The sequence below is a fragment of the Globicephala melas genome, chromosome X, assembly GCF_963455315.2.
Source record: "Globicephala melas chromosome X, mGloMel1.2, whole genome shotgun sequence".
Taxonomy (NCBI): Eukaryota; Metazoa; Chordata; class Mammalia; order Artiodactyla; family Delphinidae; genus Globicephala; species Globicephala melas.
Genome location: NC_083335.1, coordinates 40,786,583 through 40,798,736, shown reverse-complemented (window position 1 = coordinate 40,798,736; position 12,154 = coordinate 40,786,583). Strand labels below are relative to the sequence as shown.

General features: G+C 40.6%; 1 long non-coding RNA gene across 1 annotated transcript; it reads right to left on the bottom strand.

Moving 5' to 3' along the window:
- Window positions 1-1,056: 1,056 nt before the first annotated feature.
- On the bottom strand, window positions 1,057-8,110 carry LOC132594519 (uncharacterized). The gene is made up of 3 exons (XR_009560723.1): window positions 5,316-8,110; window positions 4,714-4,790; window positions 1,057-1,392 (listed from the first exon to the last, which is right to left on the bottom strand). It is a non-coding gene; the product is annotated as an uncharacterized lncRNA (long non-coding RNA).
- Window positions 8,111-12,154: the final 4,044 nt, after the last annotated feature.

Below are 12,154 nucleotides of genomic sequence, written 5' to 3'. Positions count from 1 at the left end.
TCCTGCCTTACCCCTAGGTTCTTCATGACATTTTTTTTTCTTAAATTCCATATATATGTGTTAGCATACGGTATTTGTCTTTTTCTTTCTGACTTACTTCACTCTGTATGACAGACTCTAGGTCTATCCACCTCATTACAAATAGCTCAATTTCGTTTCTTTTTATGGCTGAGTAATATTCCATTGTATATATGTGCCACATCTTCTTTATCCATTCATCCGATGATGGGCACTTAGGTTGTTTCCATCTCCGGGCTATTGTAAATAGAGCTGCAATGAACATTTTGGTACATGACTCTTTTTGAATTTTGGTTTTCTCAGGGTATATGCCCAGTAGTGGGATTGCTGGGTCATATGGTAGTTCTATTTGTAGTTTTTTAAGGAACCTCCATACTGTTCTCCATAGTGGCTGAACCAATTCACATTCCCACCAGCAGTGCAAGAGTGTTCCCTTTTCTCCACACCCTCTCCAGCATTTATTGTTTCTAGATTTTTTGATGATGGCCATTCTGACTGGTGTGAGATGATATCTCATTGTAGTTTTGATTTGCATTTCTCTAATGATTAATGATGTTGAGCATTCTTTCATGTGTTTGTTGGCAGTCTGTATATCTTCTTTGGAGAAATGTCTATTTAGGTCTTCTGCCCATTTTTGGATTGGGTTGTTTGTTTTTTTGTTATTGAGCTGCATGAGCTGCTTGTAAATTTTGGAGATTAATCCTTTGTCAGTTGCTTCATTTGCAAATATTTTCTCCCATTCTGAGGGTTGTCTTTTGGTCTTGTTTATGGTTTCCTTTGCTGTGCAAAAGCTTTGAAGTTTCATTAGGTCCCATTTGTTTATTTTTGTTTTTATTTCCATTACTCTAGGAGGTGGGTCAGAAAGGATCTTGCTGTGATTTATGTCATAGAGTGTTCTGCCTATGTTTTCCTCTAAGAGTTTGATAGTTTCTGGCCTTACATTTAGGTCTTTAATCCATTTTGAGCTTATTTTTGTGTATGGTGTTAGGGAGTGATCTAATCTCATACTTTTACATGTACCTGTCCAGTTTTCCCAGCACCACTTATTGAAGAGGCTGTCCTTTCTCCACTGTACATTACTGCCACCTTTATCAAAGATAAGGTGTCCATATGTGCATGGGTTTATCTCTGGGCTTTCTATCCTGTTCCATTGATCTATCTTTCTGTTTTTGTGCCAGTACCATACCGTCTTGATAACTGTAGCTTTGTAGTATAGTCTGAAGTCAGGGAGCCTGATTCCTCCAGTTCCTTCTTTCGTTCTCAAGATTGCTTTGGCTATTCGGGGTCTTTTGTGTTTCCATACAAATTGCAAGATTTTTTGTTTGCAACAGCACATTTAATCTTTCTTGTACTTTGAATCTCTGACTTCTCCTCCTGTAAACAGCCAGAGAAAATTATCTGCTTTAAATGGCTTGTCTGATTAGGTCAGGCCCACCCATATAGTCTCCATTTTGCAATATAACATACCATAATCATGGAATTGATATCTCTTCATATTCATTGGTTCCACCCACACTCAAAGGTGAGGGGATTATACAAGTCTGAGAATCATTGGAGATCATCTTAGAATCCTGCCTACCACATGGAGCTTCAGACCAAAAAATGTGCAACCTTTAATCAGTGATATCCAGCTTTAAACTGAGTTTTCTGACCCAAAGCTCAGGCTACTGGTATAGAACATCATATTGTTAGGGCTGAGGCCAGGACAAAGGGAGTGCCTCAAACGAGGTTCTATAGTCAGGGATATGTCTGGTCTCCTGACTCCAATTTCCTCTCCAGCATCCACATTATTTTGCTCTGTACTATCTCTTCTACCTCAGAATCATTGGGAAACTTCTCTTCCTTTAGTGTCAAACTAGATGATAAACTAAGGGGACAGGAAAGCATACACTTTAACAGGAGACAGAATGGTGATTTTCTTCTCTTTCCCCAACTTCCACAAGTAACTCATCCCATAATTCATAACTGGCACTAAAGCTAATACATTATGATATATTTCAGCTCTTGCTACTACCTTTCCAAATGCTCTTTATGGCAGTAGTGCTCTTTGGATTAGAATAATTTCACCTCCTCTCTGGGAGGGAGGAGCCCAGTGGGCCAGAACTGATATGTGATACCATAATCTGGTTGAAGTCTTACTATGTCCCATATGCACTTTACAGGTTTTCTCACTTACAGCCCAGGACAGCACTGTGAGAAAGGTATCATGATAAGTCACAGATAACCAAGCTCAGGCTGACAGAGCCTATGTTACCTTTTCAGATAAATGGCAGGATGGGGTGAGGTCCCATCTCTTTCCCTCCCCACAGTATGACCAGGAGCTTCCCATTTAGAAGATGATAGTTTTACACTTCCCCAGTATTGTGCCCTCATGGGTACACATTCAACAACTTCTCTTGTTGAGGAAGATCATAGATGATTAAATACTGCTCCTTGGACCAAGATGCCTAACGGTGGGGTCACACAGATTGGCTGGTCCCTGAGATCACTCCCAGGCTCACTGATCCCACCCCACTGACATCAGGCTTGGGCATGTGACTAGATGTGGCCAAATATAAGAGGAAATCAAATATGCCCCTTGAGTGGAAGTGTTAAGAACCATTGAGAGGTTCCATCAGTACTCTTTTTTCCCTCTGCCTCAGAATGTCCCAGATTTCTTGTAAAGTAGTTTCACTCATCTAATCTTTCAGTAACACTAGGATATGAGAATTTAAATGATGACAGGAATGCTTGTGAAGAGAGAAGCTAAATGGCTTATACCCAAATTTGGCCTGATAGAAGATCAATTCAAATCTTATGCCCTAAAACTGAGTCAAAAGCCAGGAGAAGTTACGCATCTTAGCCAGGGTCATACAGAAAATAGTTAGGGACCAACATTTCCTTCCTTTTGCTCCATTGCTTTCTCCAGAACACCCATCATCATGCTTGTGCTTCTCTGGGTGTTTATGTTTACTGAGCCACAAGATGAACTCACATACCCAGTTAGTGGGCATTCCTGATGTTAACTCTCCAAGAGGGCCTCATAAGAGCTCAGTAAAGGTACACTGATTCCATGGAAATGGGGTGACAATTTTTCCCCTAGCCCACCTCCATTAGACAACTTTACAACACAAAAGCGGCACCAACTCTTAAACACTAGGTGGGTCTGTGTGAGTTATATTCCTTCTTGTTGTCATAGTTCCAGAAGCTCTTTAGGACATAGTTATGCTGTTTAGGGCTATGTAGTTTAGGTTAAAGTAATCTTGGAAGCAGAAGTGAGGAAGTGGGGTAGGAAGGAAACTAACACTTCAAGGGCCTACTACTGGCCAGACAGTGTGTTAAGAACTCTACATACTGTTTTTATAACTTCTTACAATTGTTCTGTAAGTTAAGTATCAGTATTCCCGTTACAACTCATTCCTCCTCCAAGGCACACTCTACCGAGGCTCAGAGAGGTTAAATACATTTTCCAAGGACACCCCTGGTAAGAGTGTATCCTAATCCAGGGTTGTTGGATTCCAGAGTTGGGTTCTACTCTGAATCTGTGCACATAGGATGGGTAGTAACGTTTACCTTGCTCTAGAGCAGATTTTCTCAACCTTAGCACTGTTGACACTTTGGGTCAGAGTACTCCTTGTTGTGAAGGCTGTTTTATGTATTGTGGGATATTTAGCCTCCACCCACAAGATTTCAGTAGCACCCCCAGTTGTGACTACCAAATATGTTTTCAGACATTTCCACATGTCTCCTGGAGCTGGGGAGCAAAATCACCACCATTTGAGAACTACTGTTCTAGATATACATTTCTGACAGGTAGTTGGATACATGGGTCTGGAGCCTGGAAAAACGTTCTGAGATGAAGACATGATTTGTAGGCTTATGGGGCCGGGCATGTAATAGATGCCCCATAAATATGTGTTAAATAAATGCAAATGGCTTATAAAATTGAGAGTCATCAAGTCTTTTTCTATTCTTATACCAGTTCTACAAACTGAAGTAGGATCATTCTTATAAACTTTATCAAAATCTGCATTTTCAACCCAACATTTATTGCTTAGCTTTTGTTTCCCTTTGTAAAAGTAATGTATTTGAGATGGAAGAACATGTCTAAGTGAGTTACACTACCACCAGGTAAATCCAGAGCCAGAACTCAACATTAAGATGGTGGAACAAGAGACTGAAGGTCCAGTGTAGCCTATATTTCTGTGACAGACACCATGCTAACTACTTTAATGACATTAACATATTTGATCTTCACAACAGCCTTTAAGGTTTTATCACCATTTATGGATCAGAAATTCAAGGCATGGAGAGGTTAAGGAACTTGTCTAGGTCACACGGTTAGTAGGAGACAGAGGAAGCGCCCTTCCCAGGACTGTATGGTATTAAAGCCCATTGATATTAACCACAAAGGTATCCTACCATGCATCAACAGATATCTCTAAAGCCTTGCCCAGGGTCTGGAACTCAGTGACTTTTTAACTGAATTGAACTTAGATATAGTGACTGAATGTAGAATTCTTCTGAGCCTGCAGCATGACTCTTAAAATAATTCCTTGAACTTACATGGAAAAATATCTCCCTTCTAGAAACTCAAAGTATTTTTCTGAATAGAAATAACTTTATTCTCTGGCCCAGACCTAGCTGGCTGGGAGAAGAGGCTGGTGTGATCCTCTTTGACAGGTGAGACCACCTCCTCTTTGGGCAGTGACTTACCCAAGGTCATCCCAGAGTTTTGAGGTGAGGTCTGCCCCCGGGACCCAGGGAGATCTCCTGGATGGTACTGTAGGGCCCTGTACAAAATACACAGAAATAGTTTTTGATGCTATGCAGCACCCTACCTTTCAAAGGTTCAATGGAAAAGTATTTTCTTGAAGTTATCTGCAGCCAGAAGTAAGGGAACATGACAGCACATGGAATGAGAACAAACAGGATGATGACTTTCTTCCTTTTCCCCAGCTTCTCCAGGGGAGGAGAGCAGAAAACAGCAGGTTTTCCAGGGGCTCTCTCTTTACCCCCTTTCTTACCCCTTTGCTCCAGCCCAGCCCTTTGTGACATTAGAGTAATGTAGACAGAAGCCAGGAACCTGGGGTGCCCTGACAGTGGGGACAGAAAGATGGGAGGTGCCTGACAACCAGAATGGTACATCAGGAAACACAGGTACTGAAGCCCATGCCATGGCCATTGGTTCATCCATCAAGCTCTCAGTTTCCACCTGTTTGTTTGCAGTGCCATCACTCTACCCCAAAGCAATGAAGCTCACACATAACACAAATATGTATTTTCCAAGTGAGACTAAGAGGAGTGAAGTGACTTACAGACATGAACAGGGAGGTCTCCTGTCTCTCTTGATCCAGTGTCCAGTGTCCTGTATGGCAGACAAGTGGCTTTGATCTCACCCTTCAGGATCTCAAAGAAATCACTCTTCTCTCATGTGAAACAAGGAAATAAGGGGACAGGAAAACATGGGAAACACGAGAAACAGAGTCAGTGGTGAGTTCATTCCCTTACCCCAAACTCCATTCATGGGGCACATGACTCAGTTGAATGGAAATGGTGCAAACACCTTTTTTCCCCAGCCCTCAAGGCACTTATTCCACTGCATGAAACGGCGTTGACTCACAGTCAAAATGGAAACATGTGTGTATTTTCCTTCTTCTCTCCACATGCTCTCCAGATCATGCTGCCCCTCAAATATATTCACATCTGTAGTTCACCCTCTCTTGCCCCCTCCACTACTAGTAGGGTAAAGCTCCACCAGATTCCTGACTCTCAGCAGATCTGTCCTCAAAAATTGTGAGTCCCTCTTCCTTTTTCCTTTGAATGTATGGCTCGGCTTCCGTCTTCACAGGCCCATTGAGGCTGGAAGGGAATGGGACCAAGGCCCTAAGTCACACAGTGACTGTACCGTCCTCACATTCCCAGGGTGCTGGATGCCTCCTGATGAGCATCTTTCTGATCCCGGTGGATCACTCCAGGAGAGCAGGGAGGTGGCAGGATCCTCCTTTGGAAGAAAGCTGTTTCTAGGCAAGAATTATAACTCAGAGGTTGTATTCAGTTCCATCAGTTTTAGACATGGAGAGAGTCACAGAGTAAGGTTGTTCATGTGGTAGATTCTTTTAAAGGAATTAATTTAGGCCTCCTGGCAAAGTGAAGGGAGCTGCCTCTGATGAGAGCCAGGCAAAGGGCTTCTGAGAAATGACCTCCTCTCCCTGAGACTAATTGGGGAGGAGGGTGGATGAGGTCTTTCCTTGAGGGCCCTGGGGGACAAAGAACCCCATGTCTAGCATAATCCACCCAAAACAAGAGTAAGGATTTATAGTGAAGCCCAGAAGGAGATAACTACATGTGACAAACAGTGGCTGGACACTTTTGATGAGTGCTACAACATTTCTTTTCCCACCCCATATACTGGCAGAAAAGAATCACAAGTCATTTTTTCAGTACGAAATGGGAAACACCAAATAAATTAGTCAGTGAATAAAGTTTCTAGGAAAACTAGCAGTAGCTCCTCCACCCAAGGCTGAACTGGCAACCAAGACTCTGATAAGCAGCTCTGCATGCTAGGGTAATAATGGAAGTTTCAGAGGAGAAAAAAAAGAGGCGGGTAATAATGGAGCCACCCCGTTGCCAGGTCAACAGACACTGAACTGCTCTGGCCAGCCTCCCTTTAAGCCTCTTGCCCAAATCACCCATCACTGTGAACTTAGACTGAGTGAAAGAGGAGACGACAACCCAGAGAGTTTGTGACTGTGGGACAGCTCCTCTTCCAACACTTTAAAATTATGGACTCCTTGCTGTTGGCAGAGTGAAGAGAGGGCCTTCTCTGAGTGAAAATCTGTCCATCACAATGGGTGGTTGGTCAGACATGATTCCCTATCACTTTTTCATGTTGCAGCTGATTCTCTCTCTTCTGCTCCTCATCATATTAGTGTCCCACAGGGCTTTTCAAATGTGGAAACAACTTCGGACAACTTAACTCCAGGAGATTCAGCCTCTCTAAGATGAAAGATTCTCAAACTCCATTGGTGTCTGCAGCTCTCAGAAGAAAAGAACAAAGAACAGGCTGAAAGAGAAGATCATGTAGTCCATTACCATCACCTTTTGGTATTGAATAGCTGGCTCTGGCTTTGCTCAAAGAACCAGGGATCTCCACGCCATGTGACATAAGAGCAGAAAACATAAAGATCAGCAAATATGCCTCTGTATATTTTTGTTATTATCTCCTGAAGTTTCTCATTTTGTACAGGTTTTGTAAGTAGCCTTTACCGTAAATACCCTATACTATGTGACAGGGATTGTGTTAAGTGCTCTACTTGCGTCATCTAATCCTCAGCACAGGTCTCTGAGGTAGGTACCACTTTTATACCTGTTTTACTGAATAGGAAGTAGAGGCTGAAGGGGTTTGTCTGCAGCACCAGCTAATTATAAGTGGCAAGGCTGGGACTCAAACCCACACCATATGACCCCCAGACACTCACTCTCCCCTTTGATGTTCCCTGGTGGGCATAGAGTGTGACAGTCCTTTGTGGTCCTGGGTGAACAACTTGGTGAGATGGAATGATTTCTCCTGGCTACTTCAAATTTCCCCTAGCTTAACATGAAGTCCTTTGAGGCTATAGCCTGGTGGAGAGTCAACACAACCAAGCCTCTTAACATTTCATAAGTAGCCTGATGACACACTTGTATAGAATAGAGGAATCCTTTACACATCAGCAAATAATGGTCTTCTTTTATTTTTTGAATATATTCTTCTTTGAAACACATTTCTTTGCAAGTTCATGTGGGAGTTATTTAAAAGATAACAAAATGTAGGTTCCTTGGGATATTCTACAATATATAGGCAATCATGCATGTCATCTGCAAATAGGGACAGTTTTATTTCTTCCTTTATTTCTTCTTTTCTAATTTGTATGCTTTTCATTCCATTTTCTTGCCTTCCTGCAATGGCTAGAACTCCCAACACTATGTTTAATAAGAGTGAAGAGAGCAGACATTCTTGTCTTGCACGCTGTCTTAGGGGGAAAGTATTCAGTCTTTCAGCATTAAGTACAGTGTTATCTGTAGGTCACTGTCAATACTCTGTATAAAGTGGAGAAAGTTTCCCTCTATTCTTTTTTTTTTTTTTTTTTTTTTTTTTTTTTGCGGTACGCGGGCCTCTCACTTTTGTGGCCTCTTCCGTTGCAGAGCACAGGCTCCGGACGTGCAGGTTCAGCGGCCATGGCTCACAGACCCAGCCGCTCCGCAGCATGTGGGATCTTCCCGGACCGGGGCACGAACCCGCGTCCCCTGCATCTGCAGGCGGACTCTCAACCACTGCGCCACCAGGGAAGCCCCAGTTTCCCTCTATTCTTAACTTAGAGTTTTTAATCATGAAAGGGTTTGGAATTTATCAAATGCCTTTTTTTTAGTTTATTTATTATTATTGTTATTTTTATTATTTTTGGCTGCGTTGGGTCTTTGTTGCTGTGCACGGGCTTTCTCTAGTTGTGGTGAGTGGGGGGCTACTTTTCGTTGCGGTGCCCAGGCTTCTCATTGTGGTGGCTTCTCTTGTTGCGGAACATGGGCTCTAGGCGTGCGGGCTTCAGTAGTTGTGGCATGCGGGCTCAGTAGTTGTTGCTTGCGGGCTCTAGAGCACGGGCTCAGTAGTTGTGGCGCACGGGCTTTGTTGCCCTGCAGCATGTGGGATCTTCCGGACCAGGGCTTGAATCCATTTCCCCTACATTGGCAGGCGGATTCTTAACCACTGCGCCACCAGGGAAGTCCCTCAAATGCTTTATATGCATTAATTGAAATGATATATATTTTTTATTTGGTGGATTACATTGGTTGATTTTTGAATGTTGAATCAGCCTTGCATCCCTAAAATAAACACCACTTGGTCATGGCATGGACACATCTACACCCCACATATTTTGATATATTATGTTCTTTTTTTTTTTTTTTTGCATTACGCGGGCCTCTCACTGCTGTGGCCTCTCCCGTTGCGGAGCACAGGCTCCGGACGCACAGGCTCAGCGGCCATGGCTCACGGGCCTAGCCGCTCCGTGGCATGTGGGATCTTCCCGGACCGGGGCACGAACCCGTGTCCCCTGCATCGGAAGGTGGGCTCTCAACCACTGCACCACCAGGGAAGCCCGATATATTATGTTCTTATTACTCAGGTCAAAGTATTTTATAATTCTCTTTGTGAGGTCTTCATTGATCCATGGATTATTTATAATCATGTTGTTTAAAATTCAAGTATTAGAGGATATTCTGATATATTCCTGTTATTCATTACTAACTTAATTCAGCTGCCAGCAGTGACCATACTCTGTATGATTTTAATCCTCAAATTTTTTTAAACTTGTCTGTCTTAAGAATATGGTTGAATGTTTTTGAATATTCCATGTTTACTCAAAAATACTTATTCTGCTGTTGTTGGTTGGTTGAAATTTGTTCTACAAATTTCAATTAGGTCAAGTTAATAGTGTTGTTCAGGTTTTTTTTTAATTGATAGGCTTAATTTTTTTAGAGCAGTTTTAGGTTTACACAAACAGTAAATCAAAAGTACAGAGTTCCCATACACACCTTCTGCCCCCAACAGTTTCCCTAATATTAGCATCTTGCATTAGAATGGTACATTTGCTACAACTGATGAGCCGCTATTTTTTTCATTTTATTATTTTATTTTTTATTGAGAGATAATTGACATTTAACATTATATTACTTTCAGGTGTACAACAATGATTATATGTATATACTGCAAAATGTCCACCACGATAAGTTTAGTTAACATCTGCTGATGAACCAACCAATATTGATGCATTATTATTAACTAAAGTCCAGAGTTTATATGAGTCCACTCTTTGTATTGTACACTCTATGAGTTTTGACAAACGTATAATGACATTTATCCACCATTGTAGTATCATACAGGATACTTTCAGTACCCTAAAAATCCGCTGTGCTCCACCAGTGCATCCTTGCTTTCTTCTCCCTGGTCCCTGGCAACCACGGATCTTTTTACTGTCTCCATAATTTTGCCTTTTCCAGAATGTCATATAGTTGGAATCATACAGTATGGAGCCTTTTCAGTTTGTCTTCTGTCACTTAGAAATATACATTTAAGTTTCCTCCATGTCTTTTTGTGGCTTCATAGCTCATGTAGTTTTATTGTTGAATACTGTTCCATTTATAGATGAACCACAGTTTGTTTATCCATTCACCTGTTGAAGGACATCTTGGTTGTTTCCACACTTTGGCAATTATAAACTACTACAAATATTTGTGTGCAGATTTTCATGTGTTAATGTTCAGGATTTTATATCCTTAATTTTTTGTCTACTTGCTCCATCAATTATTGAGAGAGGAGCATTGAAATCTACAACTATAATTTCAGATTTGTCTATGTATCTTTTCAGTGTTAGGATTTGCTCAAGCATTTTGAAGCATATTATTGGGTGCAGCATATTTAGGATTTCTATGACCTCTTGATGAATTAATCTTTCTATCATTATAAAAATGTCTTTGTTTTTCTGAATATTGCTTGTTCTAAAGTATACTTTGTCTAATGTTAACATAACCACAAGCCTTTCTTGTGATTAGAGTTTTTCTTAATATACTTTTCTACCCATTGAATTTAGCCTATTTGTGTCTTTATATTTAAAGTCTATTTCTTTTTTTAAGATTTTTTTTGATGTGAACCATTTTTTAATGTTTTTATTGAATTTGTTACAATATTGCTTCTGTTTTATGTTTGGGTTTTTTGGCTGTGAGGCATGTGGGATCTCAGCTCCCCGACCAGGGCTCGAACCCGCAACCCCTGCACTGGGAGGCAAAGTCTTAACCACTGGACCACCAGGGAAGTCCCTAAAGTCTATTTCTTGTAGAGCAAATATTTGAGTCTTGCCTTTTCATCCAGTCAGACAAGCAAGCCTTTTAATTGGAGTGTTCATAACACTTAGGTTTAATGTAATTTTCAACAAAATTTGGTTCAAATTTGATATTTTGCTATTTGTTTTCTATTTGATTGTGTCTCTTTTTAAATTTTTCCTCTTTTCTTGCCTTCATTTGGATTACTTGAACATTTTTAGTAATTTATGTCATCTCCTCTGTTGGCTTGTTAGTACACTTTATTTTTACTAGTTTCTGTGGAATTTGCATAATGTATTTTTAACTTCTTACTATCTACTTTCAAATACTGATTTAGCAATTCACATATGAATGTAAGAATCCTACAATAATCATATTCCATTTTCTTCTCCCTTATTGTGGTATTTTTGTCATATATTTTACTGGTGTATATCATATAAATTCCATAATGTATTTATCTTATATTAGCTTTTTGGGGTTTTTTGTTTGTTTGTTTGTTTTTTGAGGTACGCGGGCCTCTCACTGCTGTGGCCTCTCCTGTTGTGGAGCACAGGCTCCGGACGCGCAGGCTCAGTGGCCATGGCTCATGGGCCCAGCCGCTCCGCTGCACATGGGATCCTCCCAGACCGGGGCACGAACCTGTATCCCCTGCATCGGCAGGTGGACTCCCAACCACTGCGCCACCAGGGAAGCCCAATCTTATATTAGTTTTAAAATAATCTTTTAAAAATATTTAAAACTGAGAAAAATTATATTTACTTACATATTTACCATATTTAGTGTTCTTTAGTTCTTTGCCCAGATTCAGTGTTCCATCTGGCATCCTTTTCCTTTAGTCTGAAGTACATTTTTAAAAATACTTTTTATATTGCTAGTCTACTGGCAACAAACTCTCTCAGGCTTTGTTGAATACTGAAGTATTTTATCATTATTTTCAAGGATATTTAAATAGACATCAAATTCTAGTATGACAGTTTTTTTTTTTAAGCACTTCAAACATGACTTTCCCTTGTATTCTGGCTTACACTATTTCTGATAAGTAATCCATACATAGTGACTTTTACCTTTGTTTTTCTTTCTGTTTCTTTGTCAACTTCTCCAGCTGCTGTTAAGATTTTCTTTTTATTACTAGTTTTCAGATATTTTGTCATTATATGCTTTGGTGTGGCCTTATTTGTTTTTATCCTGCTTGGCTTCATTGAGATTCTTGAATCTCTGAGTTTTTAGTTTTCCTTAAATTTGGGAAATGTTCTGCCATTATTTTTTCAAATATTTTTATTGTTCCCTAACTATATATATA